This window comes from Lissotriton helveticus, chromosome 2_1, assembly GCF_964261635.1.
Source record: "Lissotriton helveticus chromosome 2_1, aLisHel1.1, whole genome shotgun sequence".
Lineage (NCBI taxonomy): Eukaryota > Metazoa > Chordata > Amphibia > Caudata > Salamandridae > Lissotriton > Lissotriton helveticus.
Genome location: NC_136059.1, coordinates 1,710,809,478 through 1,710,829,993, shown reverse-complemented (window position 1 = coordinate 1,710,829,993; position 20,516 = coordinate 1,710,809,478).

Genomic DNA, 20,516 nt, shown 5'->3' with positions numbered 1-20,516 from the left:
AGGCAAATGGCGGTCCTTTACCACCCCCTGATGATCCTATAGGTGGGGAGAATATGGGAACTAGCCTCGAGGCCATTATTTCACATAGTGCCCAGAGCACTATTGGTGGTTCTATTGACAAGTCTGATAAACAATGGTCCATTAATTTCTGGAACATAGCTGGTCTTTTGTCAAAACTAGAGAACCCTGACTGGAAGTTATTTATGGACAATAGTGATGTAATTTGCTTACAAGAGACTTGGGTGAAGAAAGATCATCATTTATGTGGTTTTAAAACTGTGTCTACCCCTGCTGTTAGTTCTATGCATGGGCGAGCAAAAGGGGGGATATGTACGTATATTTCGAATCGATTGTCTTGTAAAATACAAATGCTCTTTCAGAATCCTTTTTTCCATATTGTGGGGGTTCACTTTGGTGACACGGTTTCCATATTATTGGTCAATTTTTATAATAATATTCCAACAGCCGATCTAGGGATGGTTTTGAAAACCATGATTTTCGAACTCAATAGTATTTTAAATGCTTCTAACAGACTGTATACGATAATTTGGGGTGGGGATTTTAATTGTACCCTTTGTGATAGATCTGGTACTGGAATCTGTGGTCTTTCTATGGCAAGCAACGACAACTTATCCCACTTTGAACATTCACTGTTGGGGAATGCCCTAAATGAGATCTTGTTTAAATATGACTTAGGGTTTGCTAACGAAGTAAGCCAAAATAAGACCGATTTCTACCCAACCTTTAATGGCAGAGGTTCAATGTCCATTATAGATTTCGTACTTGTTTCATCGTGTTACAGGGATAGTGTAATCAAATGTAATGTTTTGAATTCTCCTCTGAGTGACCATTTTCCAATTAGGTTAATCCTCAGGGATGCAAGGGTAGCTGTGCAGATTAGAGCTGCTGTTTTTTCAACGGGCATAGATATTCACAGGCAAAACGGATATGCTCTTAAATGGACCAGGGTGGTTCCCGATGTCTTTTTGAGTGCTCTTGTTAGTACCTGTGGTTCAAACTTTGACGTTTGTCTGGATCATGACTCTGAGGATGCCAAAATCATAACTAACTTTAAGGTAATAATATCAAACATCAAAAAGGGGCTTTGGGTAAATTTTAAGTCTAATAACAAACAATCCAAAGTTAAAGGATGGTTTTCATCAGCCTGTAGCAAGGCATATAAAAAACTTAAACTAGCATTACAACAGACAACTAGAAACCAACCACTCATAAAGACCCTTCGTAAAGATTATAAGTTGGCACTTAAAAATCAAAAATTCCAGTTAAAAAATAAAGCCTGGTCCGACATTTTGACGGCCGTAGAATCAAAGGATATGACTTCTTTCTGGAAAGCTATCAATGCTCCCTTTTTTAACGATAGCACCAAAGCTCGCATAGAGATTGCCATTGATGAACGGGAATGGGTTAAGCATTTTGAAAAATTATATAACCCTGCACCACTTAGCATAGACCCTCCTTTACTGTCCCAGGACATGACTAAACACTCAGCAGGAGTACAACTTGACTTCACTCTTGAGGAAGTAACAAAGGGTATTAAGTCGAGCCTAGGTGGTAAGGCACCAGGACCTGACGGGGTTCCAGTAGATATCTATAAAAAGGATATTAGTCTCTGGGCCCCGTTACTTACTAGATCTTTTAATGCTGCCATCTCTCATGGCCTTCTCGACACATGGTTTAAATCAATTATTATCCCTATTTTTAAAAAAGGAGATAGATCCAGCTGTGCCTGTTACCGGCCTATTTCCTTGCTGGACTCTAACATAAAAATTATTGGTAGAGTTATCCTAGATAGACTTCAGAAATGGGCCGAGGAATCCCACATAATTACCGATCTTCAATACGGGTTCCGAGAAGGGGTCGGCACTATTGAGCAGGCTCTAAATCTTTCAATATTAACAGAAAAGTACACTACAGCTAAGAAAGGAAGATTATACCTAACGTTTTTAGACCTTACCTCAGCTTTCGATTTTGTAAATCACAGCAAACTGTGGACTATTCTAACTAACCTGCGAGTAGATCCAAACATTATTTGTTTCTTAAGACAACTATATAGTAAAGCTAGTGCTATGGTCAGATACGGCACGAGGGGCGAATGCACAAGGGAATTTAACATTAGTAGGGGCGTGAGGCAGGGGTGTGTCCTTGCCCCCTTTTTATTTTCTATTTACATTAATGATCTGGAGGACACACTTTTGCAGGAATGCATTGACATGCCAATTGCCTCAGCTCGTCGGTTACCTGCACTCATTTATGCAGACGACACTGTGCTCATGGCGAGAACCCCGTTAGCAATGCAGTCCATGATTTCATCTTTTTGCGCTTTCATGGAGAAATTGGATTTACAGATTAATTGCACAAAGACATTTGCAATGAACTGTGGTGGGAACATTCGACTGAAGAAAAAAAGAATGCACATCAAAGGTACTCCTATTCAGCTTACTCCTAGTTTTCCATACCTAGGTATTTTATTTGACAAAACTGGAAACTGGACGAATGCAATACAGGCAAGAAACTTACTTTTTTTCTAAATCGATCATGGCAGTCAAATCTTTTAGTAAAAAACTGGGAAAAAAACCGGTCAAAGAACTTATTTATATATATAAGTCTAGCTGTGTCCCAGTAGCACTCTTTGGGGCAGGCTTATGGGGAAACTCAGATGTCCATAAATTACAAGTGACCGAAAATGACTTCCTACATTATTTATTGTCTCTCCCTAGGAGCATGTCCAATTACAATTGCCATACTGAATTGGGAATACCATCCCTAGAAGACCTAATTAGAGTTCAACCTATTCTTTTATGGCATCGTGTTTGGTGTAATGAGAAATGTCATCTAAATAGACTCATACTAAGAGACGTATTAAAACTTGATGGGGCAAAAGGGATAAAATGGTTGTGTTATATCAAATTAGTCTGTAAGAATATTAAACATCCAGAGTTCTTTGATGACCCTGAAACTCTGTTTGGGATCTCCAGAAAAAATCTAAAAATCCTGTGTTTGGATTTCTTCCATGATCAAAGACAAGTAGGTGAACTAATGAAAAAAACTGTGATTTCTCACCAGTTGGCCACTAATGTTAACTCCATCCAACCCTACCTCAAATTACACATGAATGAACAGGAAAGATTCTTATTAATAAGATTTAGATTTGGAATTCTTTTCAGATCATTAAGCTTCCCCGTAATGAATGACTGGGCAAGGGTCTTGCCCAAATGTCCCTGTGATTGTATTTCTGATCAATCAGATATACATATATTATTTTTTTGTAGATTTTATTTATTATCCAGAAAGAGGTGGATTGTGCCTATCGTAAAAGCTATGGATGTGAGATTCTGTCGCCCAGCCTTCTTGGCTATTTTGACTCTAGAGGATATTTTTACTGTTTCTTCTATTGTGACTTATCTCAAAAGTGTATTTTATTTGCGTAAAACTATGCTAACATGATTTCCATTTACGTTTTATATTTTATGAAGCATACACTTCTTTTATCTTTGTTATCTATGTTTATAATCGGTTCACATTTGTTTATTTTGTAATGTGATTTTATGTACTTTTATGGCTATGAAATATAGTCGAATAAAGTTTATTGATTGATTGATTGAAATTAAAATAATAAGGGAAGGTAGAAACACATATTATCATCAATACAAATATAATTTTCCAGAGCTACTTATTATAACCTTAATATTATTATATATCCAGCAATAAATAACACTTATTTTTAAATATAGAGCGATATAATTATCTATCAGTTTCCATAATAAATGATAAGTAGAGTTGTTATGTACAACACCTAATAAAAAATAACAATAGATGGACGGAATGCTGAACAGTGCAAACATTCACCCCCAGTCAGAAAGATCTGGGTTTAATTCATCATTCTTTGGCTCACCACGCCACTCTCTTTTGGAACTAGCTATATGCAAACCAATCTTGACCCTTCTCCTTTTTGGAACAGTCCAGCTGAACTGCCAAGCCAGGTCCTTCCTGTCCAGGAAAGAAGCATTTGGGGACCGGTTTTGGGGTATCAACCCTCATTAGCCAGTCTAGCTTGATTCCAGGGGCACAGTGAGCATGGACACCACATCTGGGCATGTCCTTTTGACTTAGTGGTTTTAAAGAAAGACTATAAAAAGTGAAAACAAAGCTTAGGGTGGATGATATTCAGTTTGTGATGTTTTATCCGATAAAGGATCACATATGAGGTTAAAATCTTCCCCAATGATAAGTGGAACATTACCTAACTTGAGCACATCAGAGGTAAGAAGAGACCAAAAATTAGGATCATCATTTGTTGGTACGTATACATTAATTAAATGTAGACTGGTTTTGTCAATTTTAATTTTGACTATATTATTCTGACCATCTGCATCAGAACATTTGTTCAATATTTGAAGTTACAACCTTTTTGCAGAATAGCAACATAATTTATTTTGTTAGCTGCAGGGGAAGAAATAACATTACCAGCCCGCTTTTTTTTCATATAAGCTAAAGATGAATCATTTATAAATGTCTCCTGAAGTAAACAAATGGCTGCTTTATGTCTTGCTAAGTAAAATTAAATTTGAATATGCTTAACACAATGTCTTAAAACATTACCATTCAAAGATACAATTTTTAATTTTTTTATATTAGCCATATTCAATAATGAAAGTAAATATGAAAGAAACAGAATGAAGAGGAAAGTGTATACGAATAAAAAGTAACTCTAGAAATAAATGACAGGAGTAAAACACACATATGAGCAAGATTGACCTGCCTAGAGAACACCCTCAGAGCTAAATTTGGAAAAAAGGCACGTTAAGAAAATATTATGGCAGAGGAATCAAGTGTTAGACCCATTCATTTCCATGAGAATGTTCTTCTAAGAAAGCATGAAGATCTTCCAGACATTGAAAGGATTAGGAAATGATTAGGAGAAACCATCTTTCCAGATGTGCATCATGGATGGGGCAAAATGACATATTTAAAACCCGAACTTCTTAGTGATGGGCTTCTTTGTGTATTTTATTAGTTTCCTTAGCAAAGCCTTGATGAATAAATGTAAATGTCGGAATTTGTAAAGCGCACAGCTAACCACCAGAGGAGTCCCGGCACTGTCTGTATACCGCTTAGGAACCCTTCCTGGCTTTCCTGGGAAATGTCCACTCCTGAGCAACCCCCAGGTGCAGCCAGGCATCCCAGCGCTTTTGGGGCCGTTGCGGAGACTAAGCAAGCTATTGCCCAGAGTTGCAGCGTGGGACCCATGATCAGAACAGGCACTGAGGCGAGAATATCCAGTCTGGGGAATTAATGTGCCGGAGACCCACCGAGGCGGGAATCGAACCCTGGTCCCTGGCCAGAGCTCTGCATCAAGGTCTGCCTGCTCTAACCATTGAGCCACACTTCTCCACATGAATATTGTTTGTATTACCATTAACCATTAAATATGGGATATCTCTTGCTGCTTTCCTGATCATCACTAAATGGTGATGGTGCAACATTTTTAAAATAATTTTCTCGCAGTTTTTTCATGATGAGGATTATGATGAGTAGGAATTCTGTGTGCCTTGTCAATTTTGAAATTCACTGACAACTTTAAATGTAAAAGACGAGGCAATAACTTCTCTAAATACTGTTGGCAGTCATTGCCTTCTACCACTTCCGGTAAATAAAAAATGCATAGATGGATGTATGACGTTACAACGCAGGCTATTGCAACGCCTGCCTTTACAACGCGGTTTTTACATCGCATACCATTACAACGCATAGCGCTTTTGGGTGTTGGATAGTGAATAGTTTAATTTACTATTCCAACTCCAGTCCCCGTGGACACTAGGGAAGGTTATTGGATAGTAAATTAACCTATTCCCTATCCTAGAGCGCCACCCAGCGCAATGCGTTGTAATAGTTTGCGTTGTAATGACCGCGTTGTAATGGTAGTGCGTTGTAAAAGTTTCGTTGTAAGTGATGTTTACCTGCATGGATATATTGTCAATTACGATTTTCTAAATCCAATAGTAAATTGCTCATTGGTAAAACTGTTGCTGCCATAGCTGTTAGGCTGTCAATTTTTGATTTATTATCTTGAATTTTAGTTGCGTTATCAGAAACTTTCATAGAAAGACTAGCCGTGTCTTTGCAATATTTTTTATTTCGGACACAATAGAATCAGTATTTAAACAAACAGCCTGTAATTCCTCCAACAGTGTAGATTATGAATGCTCATTAGAATCAACCATTTTTTATTTTACGGGTGGAGGAGATGGAGGTTGTTTACGCTTAATATTTCCAATATGGCATTTTTTCCTTCCATTTTGGCTAATTAATTGTATATTTTAATCAAGGCCAGTTTAAATTAGAAATATATAAGAAAAAATATCTGCTAGTCACTACAAAAGAAGAACGTGAAGCAGCTAAAACCAGCCGTGGGAATGGTTTAGGCCTTAGCCGTGCCCTTTCCCGAAGCTAACTCCGTCTTCCTGACAGGAATTGCAGCAGAGCTGGTCTGAGAGACATGTGAAGAGCTCCTCAAGAGAAACGGCCTAAAACCTTTGAAAATGCTTTCCAAACAGCACCATAATAAACTCTGAGTTTTCTAAGCTGCCATATAAAGAATAATAAAAGTATTACAAGCCATAATGGTGAATTTGCTCATCGTAAAAGCAGGCTTTTTGGAGCGCTTGGGGGAGGCAGCCATCTTGTATTGTATTGTAATGTATTGTTTTGGTAAAGCGCAAAACAGCTGCCCCAGCGAAGAGGCGTCCCGGCGCTAGAAAACCACAGACCCTGGCCTAAGAATGGAAGGTGGAGAGGAGGATTAGGGGAGGGGGAATAGATGCGTTTTAATGGCTTTTCGGAAGACCGGTAGACTGTCTATGGAACGGATGTTTTGTGGCAGATTGTTCCATAGTTTGGCTCCTAGGACCCTAAAGGAGCGGCCGCCCATGCGGCAGAGTTTTATGCGAGGAACGCATAGGAGGTGCTGGTTAGAGGATCGTAGGTTACGTAATGGAGCGTAGGGGGTGAGAAGAGATCGCAGCAGTGTTGGGTTTCCAGATTTGATGATTTTGAAGGTCATGATAAGAGTTTTGAATTTAATTCTAGAGTCAACAGGTAGCCAGTGTAATTTTCGAATTGTAGCTCTGGCCGAGCATCTGCGAGGGAGGCCGACTAAGGTTCTAGCCGCAGAGTTCTGCACGCGTTGTAGTCGTGCTATCTCTCCTTTGTTGGCGCCAAGGAGGAGTACATTGGCGTAGTCCAAACGCGATAGGATGGTAGCTTGAATAATGAGCTGGCGAACCTTGGCGTCAAAGAAGCCAAGTATGTGGCTAAGACTTCTCAGCAGGCCGACACAGGTGCCAGCAACTTTTTGGGTGTGGGTCTGATAGTTAAGAGAGGCATCCATCCATACTCCTAGATTTTTAACTAGGGATTTGGGGGTGGGATGGTGCCTAAGGAGGACGGCCACCAGTGCTCATTCCAAAGGCTGATGTTTTTACCAAGGAGTAGCACTTCTGTTTTACCAGCATTGAGCTGTAAACAGTTGTTTGTCATCCATTGGGCTACTGCGGAGAGACCGTTTTTGAATCTGGAAGCCGAGATGGAAGGGCCTTCCGTCAGAGTGATGGCCAGCTGTGTGTCGTCGGCGTACGACACTAGTGTCAGGCCCCACTCTTTGGCCACTGTCGCAAGAGGTTGCACATATAGATTAAAAAGGGAAGGGCTCAATGCCGAGCCCTGCGGAACTCCCTGTGCAATAGGGTGAGGATTAGATAGAAAGGGGGGTGCTGAGACCCGAAAAGATCTGTCCTCTAGGAAAGATCGGAATTACTCCAATGCAAGGCCAGAAACTCCGAATGTCTCCAGACGATTAAGAAGGATGTCGTGGGATACCGTATCAAAGGCCGCGCTGAGGTCAAGAAGAATCAGCGCAGCACTTTGACCGGCATCTAAGATCGTCCGGAGGTGCTCTGTGGTAGCGAGAAGAGCAGACTCAGTGCTATGGCCTGGTCTGAACCCATTTTGTGATGGGTCCAGGATGTTGTTTTGGACCATGTGCTGGGACAGAATACTGTTTGCATGGGATTCAGCGAGTTTGGACAGCCATGGGAGCAGGGAAATAGGTCGGAAATGTTCCGGTTTGGATGGATCTAGGGTGGGTTTCTTGATGATGGGTGAGACCCACGCTTGCTTCCAGGCAGATGGTACACTCGCTGAGGAAAAGGAGAGGTTCAAGATAGAGGTCAGGGAAGGAAGAAAGAAGTTAAGTGAGTTTAAAAATTGAGTCGGGCGCATGGGGTCTGACGGAGAGCCAGTTTTAACTTTTCGGCATAGTTTGGTGAGGCTGTCAATGGAAATTTCTGGGATGTGGGTCAAGATGGTATAATTGGGGGAGGGGATAGGGCTTTTAGTGGGGCTGGGGGAGTGCTGGGGAAAAGATGTATAGATTTTCTGTACTTTGTCAACGGAGAATATGGCTAGGTCTTCGCATTGTTGCGCCGAGGAAATATTGGGGGGGAGGATCTACCGCTCTGAAGTTCTTGAACAAGTTTAAAAACTTCTTTGGCAGGGGTAGGGCTAGAATTGATTTTATCTGCATAGAAGGCGGTTCGTGCAACGTGAATGGCTTTATGGTACATTTTTTGTTTTAAAAGATAATTGGTTTTATCGTCGCTTTTATATTCCCTTCTCCATAAGCGCTCAGCTCTTTTACAGTCTTTGCGCATGGTTTTGAGAGTATCGTTATACCATGGGTTGGACGGTGAGTTATGTCCTTTCGTCCATTTTGCTGGGATAAGGGCGTCTAATCCTCCCGTAATCCAATCGTGAAACGTGCTATAGATTACATTGATGTCAAGGTTGGTCTCATGATGGAATTCCCCAAGGATAGCATGGAGATCACTGATGGATAGTTTGTGCCATGGTCTTTTTAGACGGCGAGAGGGTGTGATTTTGTGCATTGTTTTATTGACCTGAATAGTCAGTTTAATAAGGTAGTGGTCTGTCCATCCCATCGGTAAGGGTGCCTCTGTTTTAATCCCCTCGATGTTTGTAAATACTGGATCTAGGATGTGACCAGCTAGATGCGTTGAAGTAAAAATAAGAGAGTTAAGTTGCAGGGCAGAGAGGTCAGCAAGAAGATTTTTGATGGTGGAGTCACTAAGTAGATCAAAGTGAAGATTGAGGTCGCCTAATATGGTGAAGTTTGCATTCTTTGTCACTAGAGAGTTAACTGTCTCAAGAAGAGCTTCAATAAATTTTGAAGCAGGTCCAGGTGGGCGATAGATGTAAAGGCCCGACATGGTGAAGTTGGGATTTATAGCGATTTTAAAATGTGCACATTCACAGTCGGGAAGTTCTTCCTTGGTGAATAAGCATGAGAATAGTTTTTTATAGATTATAGCGATACCTCCGCCTCTTCCATCCCTGTTTAGGGTCGACATAAGATAGTCGTCTGGAAGCGTGAGGTTAGGTATGACAGAAGTGCCATCCCGTAGCCAGGTTTCACAGAGGAAGAGGATGTCAGGGCTTTCATCCAGTATGAGGGTATTGACCTCAAGGTGATGTTTGGTTAGTGACCTGACATTGAGATGGAGGATCGTAATGGGGGTAGTATTGGGTAAGTTTTGTAGTTGACGGATGTGGTGGGGATTGACTGTAGTGAAATTACAAGTTTTACATTGAAGGCAGGTGAGGCCAGGCGTACCTGTTATGTGGGCACAGGTCCGGCCAGACTTCCAGGCAAGTAGTTGTTCCCTGTTGTAGTGAAGGGGTGTTGATGGAGTACGAACAGGGGGACTGGCGAGAGGCGAAGACTTGGCGATGACGGGCGCAGACGGGCTTGCCTTAGGCGCGCCTTTGGCGCGCAAATGGCGCTCCCGCTGTGCTCGTCCGCTGCGCTTGCGTGGGATGCACATTTATAGAAAGAGAGGTGGGCGTGGCCTCACGGGTGGGCGTGTCCCAGCGTTCGAGCCGCGATGGCGGCAGTGGAGTCTTTCCCTGACCCAGCGCTAAGATCCGCTGTAGCAGGGTGACTGCTTGGCGAAAATCCAGGAGAGTGCTCAGGGTAGGTGCACAGTGATTTTAAAATACAGATAACACAGATCACAATATTTTTTTAAAAAAGAGCGAGCAAACGCCTCCGGTTTCCGCCTCAGAGGTCAATAGTTTTCAAATGGCGCGCTATCAGTCAGCGCTTTAACAAGGTTCGAGGTGGGCGTGGCCTCACGGGTGGGCGTGTCCCAGCGTTCGAGCCGCGATGGCGGCAGTGGAGTCTTTCCCTGACCCAGCGCTAAGATCCGCTGTAGCAGGGTGACTGCTTGGCGAAAATCCAGGAGAGTGCTCAGGGTAGGTGCACAGTGATTTTAAAATACAGATAACGCAGATCACAATATTTTTTTTAAAAAAGAGCGAGCAAACGCCTCCGGCTTCCGGCTCAGAGGTCATTAGTTTTCAAATGGCGCGCTATCAGTCAGCGCTTTAACAAGGTTCGAGGTGGGCGTGGCCTCACTGGTGGGCGTGTCCCAGCGTTCGAGCCACGATGGCGGCAGTGGAGTCTTTCCCTGACCCAGCGCTAAGATCCGCTGTAGCAGGGTGACTGCTTGGCGAAAATCTAGGAGAGTGCTCAGGGTAGGTGCACAGTGATTTTAAAATACAGATAACACAGATCACAATATTTTTTTTAAAAAGAGCGAGCAAACGCCTCCGGCTTCCGCCTCAGAGGTCAATAGTTTTCAAATGGCGCGCTATCAGTCAGCGCTTTAACAAGGTTCGAGGTGGGCGTGGCCTCACGGGTGGGCGTGTCCCAGCGTTCGAGCCGCGATGGCGGCAGTGGAGTCTTTCCCTGACCCAGCGCTAAGATCCGCTGTAGCAGGGTGACTGCTTGGCGAAAATCCAGGAGAGTGCTCAGGGTAGGTGCACAGTGATTTTAAAATACAGATAACACAGATCACAATATTTTTTTAAAAAAGAGCGAGCAAACGCCTCCGGCTTCCGCCTCAGAGGTCAATAGTTTTCTTGTTACACACGCTCGCGTGGCTCCCATGGGGCCCCACTATTTCTGATGGAGCAAAGACAACAGTTATTGGTCCCATCTGAGCTATGTGAATAGTGTGAGCCCTGCAAATTTTTTCTGTTTCTCTTGGAAATCCCTGGGTGAATCTCTGGCAGAAAATGCGATATAAACAGGGGAATCAGACCTGGAATTATTGATTCCATACAGAAATCCTCTTTTGTAAGGGTTAGGGACTGACTAATAAATAATTACCTAGTAGATCTGCCCTCCGAGTTACCTGAACCCCAGACATTTGCAACTCTAGGGGCAGAATAATAGGATTACTGGACAACTCCTAATGAAGCCATAGGTGTTCGATGCAAGATTTTAGCTGCCCAGAGGTAATAAGGTTCATATAATTCCTATAACAATAAAAATATTGGTAATTGAATATGGCAGCCAGTTACCCGAGCTACGATCCCCTGCTCTTGTTTAAGGGTATTTATAGATATAATCTCTTTGTATGATATTCATTTAGTTTAACAAGTGTATGACTGTGAAATGCATTCACTTGCTACAAAGTTTTACGGGAGATAACGACAGCCAAAGCAGGTTAAAAGGCGTCAAGCACTGGTAAAAATAAAGCACCATCAAACAAGTCTCAAGTTCTATAAGAAAAAAAGTTAAACCTGGGCTCAAGTTTCAAGATATGGAAAATATTCATGAAGCTAATTTATTTTTAAAATGATACAGACAAAAAGAAGTAGCACACATTTTAATGAAAAAAATGTTGACAATTTACGATTAGGATTGCAGAAGAAAGGATTAATTTTGGGGAGATGAATGGACCCACTTAATGCACAGATTTAAATGTTCTGCAGTCATACCAGACACAGGTAAGATGTGCACCACTATTCCTTCTTCTTAAAAGAATCATTTTGAAAATCCGAAGTCTCATTTGCATAATAGGCGTCTTTTACCTACCAAGCACAGAATGTCAATAGTTTCAGAACTCTAGCTTTTAAACTTATAAAAGAAGCAAAAGTAGAAAACCATCTGGCAGTTCAGCATTAATATTGCCTGGAGCTCATATGATTAAATCATATAAACCTGAACCGTATAAACTTTGGACTTTCACTGAAAAATGCATTATGTCGTTTCAAAGCAAGAGAATGAGCTCAAAATCACTGCGATGAATCAGAACAAAAATATGTGCTGTGCCATCTCCAGAGCGCTTGCACAAGAGAACTTCCCAGTGGCATTGTACAATGAATAATTGCATCAAAAATAAGACAACATGACAGACGATCTTGTACAAGTGGCAAGCAGACGTATGGGGGCATTTATAGAGTGGCGGACTGGAGTGGTGAATGAATTGCCACTCCACCACAGCTGGGCACGGCCTGTTAAAGCTAGAATTTGTCACTCAGCTAGTGGGCTTTTCCCATCAAAACAGTTCCCTCTTCCATGATGGGAGTCACTTTGAGAGGAAATAGTAATTGTATGCCCACCATGGCATGACAAGAAGCGAATCTGCACTTTTAATTTATCCCAAAAGCAAAACTGGTTTTGTCCACATGCAGGGAGTTTTCTCAGAATGTGTGAGTTATTCTGTCTTGGGCCTGTGTGCTTGCCATAGGCATCCTACATAGCAAAGGAGATGGCAGAAATTGTATCTGATTGGCTCTACTAAATCTGATGACCCCTAATTCACCAACCATTTCCACCAACATTGGGTGTGCATAATAGTTTTCCCAACAGCTGTGACGGTCATTGAAAGAATCTAATTCCCAAGACTCTAAATGAGGCTGGAGAATCTAGAAGAGAGCTGCCAGAACTATTTATTGGTGGATATTCCACTATCATTTTCCTCTAAAACAGCCCCTTTGTTGTGTAACTTTCCAGAAAGTAAGTAGTGGTGCTGTAATAAGGGTTAGAAGACCTCAATCCTCCCTTCTGTTCCAGCCTCCTACTGTATATCCTGACCCAAATGAAGCATAGCTATGGTGGATGTCACAGCACCATTGACATACACCCTCTTCTGTGCCTCCAAGAGGAAATAGATCAAAGCTGTCTGGGGACCGATGCCTAGTAGAAGTTCTTTGATTGATCGAGTGGATTGGGAAATCCAAGTCTTAAGGGTCGATTACGATGCCGGCCAGAAAGGCTCCAGTGAATCTGATTCGGGACCTATGTATCCAAGCGAATCAGACACCTTTCCGAACGACCGATTGCAATGCAAGGAAACCGTTCGTGCTGCCAGAATCATTTCCGAACGGCATTCTGACAGCCCGAGTTGTTCGGATTTGTACAGCTCTATGGACATGGTTTCTGAACGAGCAATTACGATGACCGAATCGGACAACTGTTCAGATTCAGTCAGCCCGACACGATATGGCTGTAGGAATCTGACTTCGGGGACCCATAGCAGGCCCCCCTTACCCGTAGGCCTCCGGGTGGGGCCTATGGGAGTACCCAAGGGACCCATCTTACACACAATGTTAAATCTCTCCCCAAAAATGTGTCTCATATCCGTAGCAGAGGGCAATTTCATCATGACAGTTAGCTAAGCCATCTTGGAAAAATAATCCATAGATGTCATAACTTGATTTCATTCGGGTGGATGTAGAGCTACAATAAAGTCAGTAGAAATGGTATGCCAGGGATCAGATGGTTCATGCAGGGGGTAAAGACCCAAAAAACTGCCTCTAAATGGAGTTAGCGGCGTTTTTATTAAGACGAGAAAATAGCTGGTCTTTAAAACAAAGATAACACTTGGGGCTTCATTTCAGCAGGTTTTGGTGCTGGACAGCGCTGCAAGCAATGTTGCTGCGCTGACTGTGACAAAACTACAGGGCAGGAATGCGCACCAGCAATAAGATTCCTGGGCCTCAGTCATGAAAAGTGTTGCCGCGCTGTGACAAGACAGCATTGCAACACTTTGCACCGCGCCCTTCTTGCGTCACCATGCATGCGCTGTATTTACTGGACAGCGCTCCATGTTTCAAGTAATGACAGATACGTCTGGAATCCTGACATATCTGTCAGCGCTAAAGTCACGCATTGTTGCAGTTGTGTCACAAGCATGATGCAACCCCAGCAATGCATGGGGACAGCCTGTTCCTGTGGCACTAAGTCACCCTTACGCCTGCCTTCAGGCAGGCATAAGGTTCTGACACCCTGCCGTCCTACAATAGTCGCAGTGAAATGTGTGCCACTCCTATGAGGCCTTGGGAACGCACATCTTGCATACATCATACCTAATGCAGGTATGATGTGGCACAGGGCTTCTCAAGGTCACGCATATGCCTGCCTGCGTCACTTTGTAATGCATGGGGCCAGCCTATCCCTGTGGCACTGCGTCACTCTTACGCCTGCCATTAGGCAGGCATAAGGTAATGACGCCCTGCCATCCTTCAAAAGTCGCTGTGAAATCTGATGGATTTCACTGTGCCACTCCTATGAGGCCTTGTCGCCTTGAAATGCACATCCTGCATAAATCATACCTGATGCAGGTATGATGTGGCACAGGGCTTCACAAGGTCACGCATATGCCTACATGCATCACTTTGCAAATAAAGTGCAAATTGGTGCTAGATTTAGCCTGGTCTTTCTTGAGGGGTCCCTCAGGGAAGTACGGGTACCAATGGGATAGCCCTCCGCTCAATTCAAATCAATACCAAAGAATCCCTGTACCCTGGACATAGATGAGTGTTCTTCTAGTGGGCATGAGAATCTACATGGTTGGAGGAACAACTGTTTCAATCCAAACTCACCCCCTCTATATTTGACGTTGTCCAAAGTGTCCAAAGCAAATAAAACAAAGTGGGTGCTTGACAAGAAACAAATGTTCCTTGATGTGACAGACAGAAAAGTGATTAAAATCAACAACCACACCAATTGTACACCTTTATTACTAAATCAGGTGTGAGCTGTTGAAGTAAAAAGGCTGGTAGCTTACTATCGCATACCACTACCTGTAACCGACATGTTTCACTGTCGAATAGACTTTATGGCAGATTCATCAGGGTTTCACCAATCGGTCACCGCACCAGTGTTGGACATCATTTTTCTGAAAACTGTCGAGTTGAAACACTGATTAAAAAACACTCCCGACACCATGCTCCTCAAACTCATCATATATTTTCAAATGCTGCAAAGTAAATATAACTGCCAATACCCCTAACCAGCAGAGTCCTCTCATACCAGCTGGCCAGGTTGGCTCTTAGCCCTAATGTCGATTGTGGTATCAATCTGTGGACAAACAGAACCTTGTTCAAACACAAGCTCATGTGGATGAAATGGCCTGACAGACATCGATATTTATCAAGTAATGAATAAGTCCCCAATCACTTTACTCATTACCTCTCATTACATATAAATATATCACTTGGCTAGCAGCCACTTGCTTGCTATGCCCTGGTTCACCCCAAACAGGGAACCTGATGTCTATGATTGCATAGCGTCACCATCACTCTGCACATACTCCTAGGGAATAGCGTCACCATATCTCTACAAAGACTCATCGGGAGTGATTACGTTAAATAAGCACAGACTGAGCCCACTCGCAAGCAGCCAGCGGAACACACGCCATACAGACTACACTGGTTCACCCCAAATAATGAACCCGATGTCTATAATTAGATAGTGTCACCATCACTATGCGCAGACTTGTGGGGAAATTTTTGTTCAACAAGCACCGATTAAAAACATTACCGCGCAGCCAGCGAACCAGCGACATTCAGACTGCCCCCAACTCCTCACCGTACAAATAACTGAACGGGACCATCAATCATCCCAGGAACGCCGCGGTAACCCTGCACACGTCTTTTAAAGCGCAACCGCTTTACCGATCCCCTTGAAAGTTCCGATCACGTGATCGAAGTAGGCGTGATCCAGAGCAACATTCGAGATCGCTAGAGATTGCGGGTGCCATATTTAAACGGAGAGTATCTCCATACATATCAATGTGTGTAGCGGCTTTATGTGTAACATGTTGTACTCGTACACAATCCAAACCATTCTTGGAATCACGGCCATCAATTAGATTGCTCAGTCCTGTGCCTGAACCGAGAAACTGATGCGAATTACGATGTTTGTATATTCGAACGAGATTGAGTGTTCATAATTATATACATAATCTTTTTGTGTCAAGTGTAGTTCTAACACACACGGACAATATTCGGCCACCAGCATCTACCAAGACCTCCATTCAGAAAAACGGTTTGAAAGGCAATGATATTATTCAAATTGTATAGTGGAGGCCTGGACATTCCCTTACTTTATAAGTGGTTTCACAGGCAGCTTGTGTCAACCGTGCATCGGAGTACAAGGCCCACCAACAGTCCTTTACAGGATATAGCCATATATATAGAGGAAAGTAGGGTATAACCTATCACTCCCAATGTACACTAAGGGCACCTGTCCAGTGTAACCACCAGCTATCCAATACTCAGCTGGTGCAAATCTGGATTGAATGGTCATTGTAGATGGTTCTTATTTTACTCTGTTCCACTCAATTATCTCATTAAGGCCCTGTGTGTCACTCTTTTCTCTAAATATCCATCTGGCTTCCTTACTCAGTAACACCGCCTCAATGTTGTTCGGATTGCCCTTCACTGTTTCCAGGACAGTCCATGTGAAATTATGTTTCTCGTGGTGACAGTGCTGTACCAGTTTCGTAGTTAATTTTCCAGTTTTAATTGTACTTAAATGTTCCTGTACACGGATTTTTATTTTTCTCGTGGTGAGTCCAATGTATTGAAGACCACAGCTGCACAACAATCTGTATACGGAACACACAGGCCACGCCCCCACCTGACAGGCCACGCCCCTTTTCCTTCCGAGCACTTAAAAGCGCGCCACAAAAAGCGCGAGCCAGATCACCTTTGACCTCCTGAGGCGGAAGCCGGGAGAGTCGCCTTTTAAACTTTTAAAAGTGTAATATTGTGTTTTTACTGTGTACTACTGTGATTTTACAACAGACGGCTTCAACTGCTGAAGGTATTTCCTTGTGACTAAAACGAGACCTACCTCTCTTCCCCGAGGCACTCCTGCGCAGCGCTTTGAAACGCTACGCAGAGGGAGACTTCCTCGTGTTGCCAGCACCCTCGTGGAACCCACAGGCCACGCCCCCACCTGACAGGCCACGCCCCTACCCCAACTACTATTTATTTGAGTATACACAGAACGCGCAGCAGGCGCGAGCAGCGCGCGCGCCGGTTGCGCGCCGAAGGCGCGCCTAAGGCAAGCCCGTCTGCGCCCGTCCGCGACCAGACCGCTGCCGGGGCCAGACATGCTGCCGGTGAGTGTGCGCAAAAGGAGAGGATTGTGTGGTCAGGAGCTAATCTATGGGCTCTCAAAACCACTCCTGCATGCCGCACTCTGGGGGTAGATCTTCAGACCACAGCTCTTCCTCAGACCTGCGGGGATTGCGGGGTCTCTCTGTCACCTATTGGCGACAAGAGGCGCATGAAATTCAAGCCGCCAAATAATAAAAGCCATAGAGCTGGCCTCCTAAACTGCAGATCTTTAGTTAAGCATACAGATGAGATCTGGATGCTACTAGATGACCTAGAATGGGACGTACTGTTCTTAACAGAAACTTGGCTCAAAGACGATAATATGACGGCCTTAGCGCTGGCAGTACCCCTTGGTTATAAAATATGTTTTTCAAACCGCTTAGGCACTAAGAGAGGTGGAGGTGTGGCTGTCATATTTAAAGAGCAGCTCACTCTAACATCCTCGACCCCCACCTTGATTCAGGGAATTGAGGGACTACATTTTTGCTTTCAAGTAAGCCCGCAGCTGTCCTTAGCGGGATTAGTGATCTACCGCCCACCTGGTAGTGAGGATCCTAATTTGTCTATGCTGATGGAGACAATTGTTCAGAGCTCCATCCTCCATCCTCACTTCATCGTGGTCGGAGATTTCAACATTCACATGGACAAATCGGACTGCGCCACGGCTGAGTTGTTGAGATCCACACTAATTACAGCCAACTTGAGACTGATTAATGATGGCCCTACTCATAGAGCAGGCCACATGCTCGACCTAATTTTCTCCAATATTAATGACGTAAAGGCGGAGGCACCATTGCCGTTAATTTGGTCAGACCACTCATTGATCCCTTTCACATTAAAAATAGCGAAGGTTAGTCCTGTCTCCAGCAAATGCTCTTTTATGAAGAGACAATGGAAAAAGCTGGTCCCTGAGATCATGGGCCCGGTTTTGGCTCAGACTACCCCCTCTCTTACCTCAAATGCTAATTCAGATGCACAGCTACTTAATGACTGGGTTGGAAACATGGTAGCTTCCATTGCTCCAGCTTCACGGGCAATATCTAAACGTGACTCTCCCTCCGCGCCCTGGTTCTCCCAGGATCTCAGAGCAGAGAAAGCAGCCTGTAAGAGACTGGAAAGACGTTGGAGAGCTAATTACGGGCTCCCAGAAAAAACTAACTATAAGGAAGCATCCAGAAAACTCAAGAAAGCGACTAGAAAGGCAAAAAAGCAATTTTTCGCGGACTCAATCCAACAAGCAGATAATTCGAGCAAACAGATTTTTAAGATAGTTCAGTCCTTCTTCAAACCAACATGTATTGAGAGGGAGGTCCTTCCGTCAAACACTCTATGCGAAAATATCTAAAAATTAAACACGTCTATGAGTCCTTTGGACCTGAGGAAATAACAGTGAAAACAGATCTAGTCACCAAAGAGGGGACACTTGAACCCCTACCTCAATTCCAAGCGATACCCCTGACGGTTGTCATACAAGAACTAAACCGCTGCAAATCCGGCTCCCCGGACGATCCCTGCCCGCCTAAACTATGGAGCATGATAGCAGACTTTGTGGCCCCCACACTACAACAGATCTGGAACACGTCCATTAGTTCTGGGACATTCCCAACCGTTTGGAAACATGCAACCCTCCTCCCGTTAAAAAAAAAGCCCAACGGGGATCCTAAAGACCTCAGCAACTTACGCCCGATCTCCCTGCTTGCAGCTCCGGGAAAAATGCTCGAGAAAATAATACAGCGCCAGCTGAGCAAATTCATCGAGGACAACAAGATACTTCACGAGACACAATCAGGCTTTCGACCTGGCTTTAGCACAGAGATAGCATTAATTGAAGTGGCAGAGTCAATAAGGTGGTCGATGGATTCAGGAAATTCAGCAATGCTAGTACTCCTGGATCTGTCGGCCGCCTTCGACACGGTTGATCACGATAGACTCTTGATGAGACTGGCTGAGATAGGTATCCGTGACCAGGCACTGCATTGGATACAGTCGTATCTATCCCAAAGAACACAGAAGGTGGCGCTGGGTTCTGCATCCTCAACACCTAAAGTTCTTAACTGCGGCGTCCCTCAAGGGTCAGCTCTCATCCCCCTCTTATTCAACATCTACCTTGCCCCACTCTTTACGTTGATTGCCAATTGGGGTGTTAAATCAATCTCCTATGCCGATGATACCCAATTGGTATTTCCGTATTCAGAGTCATCGGAGGAGTCTTTCTTGAGCTTTAAGGGATGTCTCCGAGATGTGGCTTGCTGGATGAATACGAATAAATTAAAGCTCAACGCCAATAAAACAGAAGTGATCTTGTTTGGAAAGGGCCCTCCCCCACCCCCAGAGCTTTGGTGGCCTGCGGAAATGGGACAAGCCCCCTCGCCCAGCTCGACGGCAAAAAACTTGGGTGTGCGGTGGGACGACAGTATGTCCTTCTCCACGCACATCCAACAAGTTGTCGGCTGCTATCTGAGCAAATTGAGGAACTTTCGCAAGTTTCTGAGATTGCTACCAGAGAGCTGCCGAAAAACAGTAGTCCATGCCACAGTGACATCTAGGCTGGACTACGCCAATGGCCTCTACTTGGGCTTGCCTAAATACTTAATACAAAGACTCCAGCAAGTCCAAAATGTGGCTGCGAGACTGTTAATGAGAATTCCATTCAAGCATTCAGTCTCTCCGCATCTTCGTTCACTTCATTGGCTGCCAGTTGCCAGCAGAATCAAATTCAAGGCACTCACGCTGGCCTTCAGATCTCTGTTTGGCACCTGCCCAAAATATCTGAAAGTTCGGCTACCAAGATACCTCCAGGCCCGTGCGCTACGCTCCAACTGCCGCGTTCTGCTTGCGGCCCCCAGAGTGAAAAGGGCGAGACTGGGGGGGTCGAACTTTTTCGGCAAATGTTGCGACATTGTGGAATACTTTGCCCCCAGAAATTCAGCACGCCCCGTCTGAAATCTGCTTCAAGCGACTACTAAAAACTTGGCTCTTTACCCAACCTCACTAGGCATTCTCACTTCAGTCCTCTTGGTTGATGGTGTTCTTTCAGCGCCGGGACACCTCCTCGTGAGGTAGCTGTTCGCGCTATACAAAATACCGTATTATTATTATTATTATTATTATACCACGTTCGTGGTGTTACAGTTGCTAAAATGATTTAGAAACCATTCTTTTCCTGCTGCCAAAGTGACACTGCTACACTTCTTGGTTAGTGAACACACCGAGCACAT